General features: G+C 35.3%; 1 pseudogene; it reads right to left on the reverse strand.

The window, feature by feature from the left end:
- Nucleotides 1-234: 234 nt before the first annotated feature.
- Nucleotides 235-320, reverse strand: LOC123810238 (annotated as a pseudogene).
- Nucleotides 321-2387: the final 2067 nt, after the last annotated feature.

Here is a 2387-nt window from a genome sequence, read left to right on the forward strand (position 1 = left end):
AGTCCTATGAAAAATGCTATAAGTATCTTCAGTATTTTATTTATAAAATAAATATTTTGATGCAATTTACATGGATTTATGAAGACAAGAAACAGTAATAAAAAATTAAACAATGCTTTGTGACTCCCAACTGCAGAAAACATCCAGAAATGACAAAACCTTAAAAAAAAATAGAAGTATGGATGGAAGCAGCAAGGCAGAAACTTAGGAAAGCAGGCAACAAGAAATGAAAAGAGAGAGTGAGGGCTAGAAGATGTATCAGATACTAAACTGATAAGAGCAGATACTACACTTGACCTTAGACAAAGAGAGGTAGTGAGGTTATTAACCAAACAGCATTTATACACAACCTATGGACATGGACAACTATATGCATGTTGACTTGGGGAGGGTAAAGAGTGGGGCTTAGTGGAGGTGGGAAAGGGAGAAAAAACAAGAACAACTCTAAGAGCATAAACAGAAAAGGTAAAATTAAAACAAAAGGAGAGAGTAGGGAAGAAAAGAAACTTCTTTTTAGAATAATAATGGAATTCAAACACCGTGAAAGTGATATACAGGATAAAAATGATGTTGCACCTAATCCTATAATAAAACTAGAGCACATGACATATTAAAGCCCAATAAAATATTTCCTGACTGTGTTAAAAAAAATACTTCTAAAATTCTTTATTCTAAAAGAAGCCCAGAAGTTGAAAATATACATAAATTTATCAAAATATCAGCAAAGTTAAGATTAAGATTACTTAATGGGTTATTATGAAAAATTAACATTTGGCTACACCCCAAGCATAACATTATTAGGTGTGTATTTTTCCATGTGTCATTTAGTGCCTTCATCAGAGAAAAAATGCAGAGGTAGAGAGAATGCTGTGGCAGCCCTGTAACCCAGAATGCTTGAAACAGAAGTAAACCATTCGTATGTTTTTACTTGATTGATATTTTTACCACTAATATGTTGGAAAATAGTACTCGGGCTAGGAACATATTGTAACTTGTGTAGATGATGAATGCATTTTTTTTTGTGCAAGTTGAATGACCACTTTATTGAGATTGTGTAAAGAAATAAGTTTTTATTAAACCTTTCTGGAAAAAGCCTGACCCAAGTAGATTCAAAATGAGGTGTGGAACGAAGGGAGAGAATTAGGATTATATACTGAAAAAAATGACACTTTGCTCTTAGCACTTTTCAGGCCTTCCAGAACTTTGTATTATAAAAATAAACTTGTATTAGGGTTCAATCAAAGAAAGAGAAGTACTATAACAGTTATGGAATGAGGGATCTATTGTAGGTCTAAGGGATACATAATTATTGAAGTAACTGTAGAAGTAATGATCAGAAGGAGGAAGCTGGAGGACTAAAGAAAGGTTTCTAAGCAGCCTTACTTGATCACTGGCATGGTGGGCCAGGGTACCCTAGTCGCCTCTCATAAGCAGTTGCCAGAGTGGGTGTCACGGGAGAGCCTGTGGATTGTACTTAAAGACACGCTGTCTCTTTATCCGATGGTGGGCCTGCTACTGCTGCTGTTCAGCAGAGCCCTAGTCAGAAAGAAAAGCTGGACACGGAGTTTAGGGGAATAAAAATAAGCTGTCTCCCATCACTTATAACATGCCTTATACATCTGAAGGCTCTGCTCTCCAGTTGGTATAAATACCCTGACAATTTCTCATTTGGACAGCTCTACCTGGAACCATTCAAAGAACACAATTTGAGAAAACTTATTTCCAGCTTAGCCAGTGGACACAATGCAAAACCACCATAAAACATCATAATTTGCTTTCTCACCTGCTTCCTGTTTTTTAATTCTTTCTTTTGGAAAAAAAAAACACCCTAAATATTAATCACTTTCTAAATATCTGTGACTGTGCTGGGTCCTAGGGTACAGTGATAAGTATATAGAAGGTCTCTGATGCTATGTAAATTAGTGTCTAGTTTCACACCTTGCTTATTCAAGTCATTTCCAAAGTAAATTGAACTGTGTGGAACTAAGGATCAGATGCTCAAATACCTCCAGGGTCCAAACAAGCACATAACTAAAATGTGCTAAGACTCTTGTCATAACATAAAACGGAGCAGAGCAGCTTATAGAAACTCAAGAGTCTCTCTAAGGCTTTCAAGTACACAACAGAATCTGCAACTCCATAGTAGAATACGTTTTGTCTTTTGTATGCTAAAGAAAAAGATAGCAAAAAATCTGCAAATACATATGGTTTCTTAGGATAGCATGATTAAAATTATCCATGAAGGGAGTCAAAATGTCGTGCAAACTAAAAATTTTGGCATCAGCCACTATTGTTATAAGCGTATCATAAGAGTATTTCTACAAAGCTCTGACAATAAAAAGGAAGCCATCTTTATGTACTTAAAAATATTTGATCATAAGTTGAAT

This window comes from Phyllostomus hastatus, unplaced genomic scaffold (assembly GCF_019186645.2).
Source record: "Phyllostomus hastatus isolate PE091 unplaced genomic scaffold, TTU_PhHast_1.1 phas_scaffold_585, whole genome shotgun sequence".
NCBI classification, from domain to species: domain Eukaryota; kingdom Metazoa; phylum Chordata; class Mammalia; order Chiroptera; family Phyllostomidae; genus Phyllostomus; species Phyllostomus hastatus.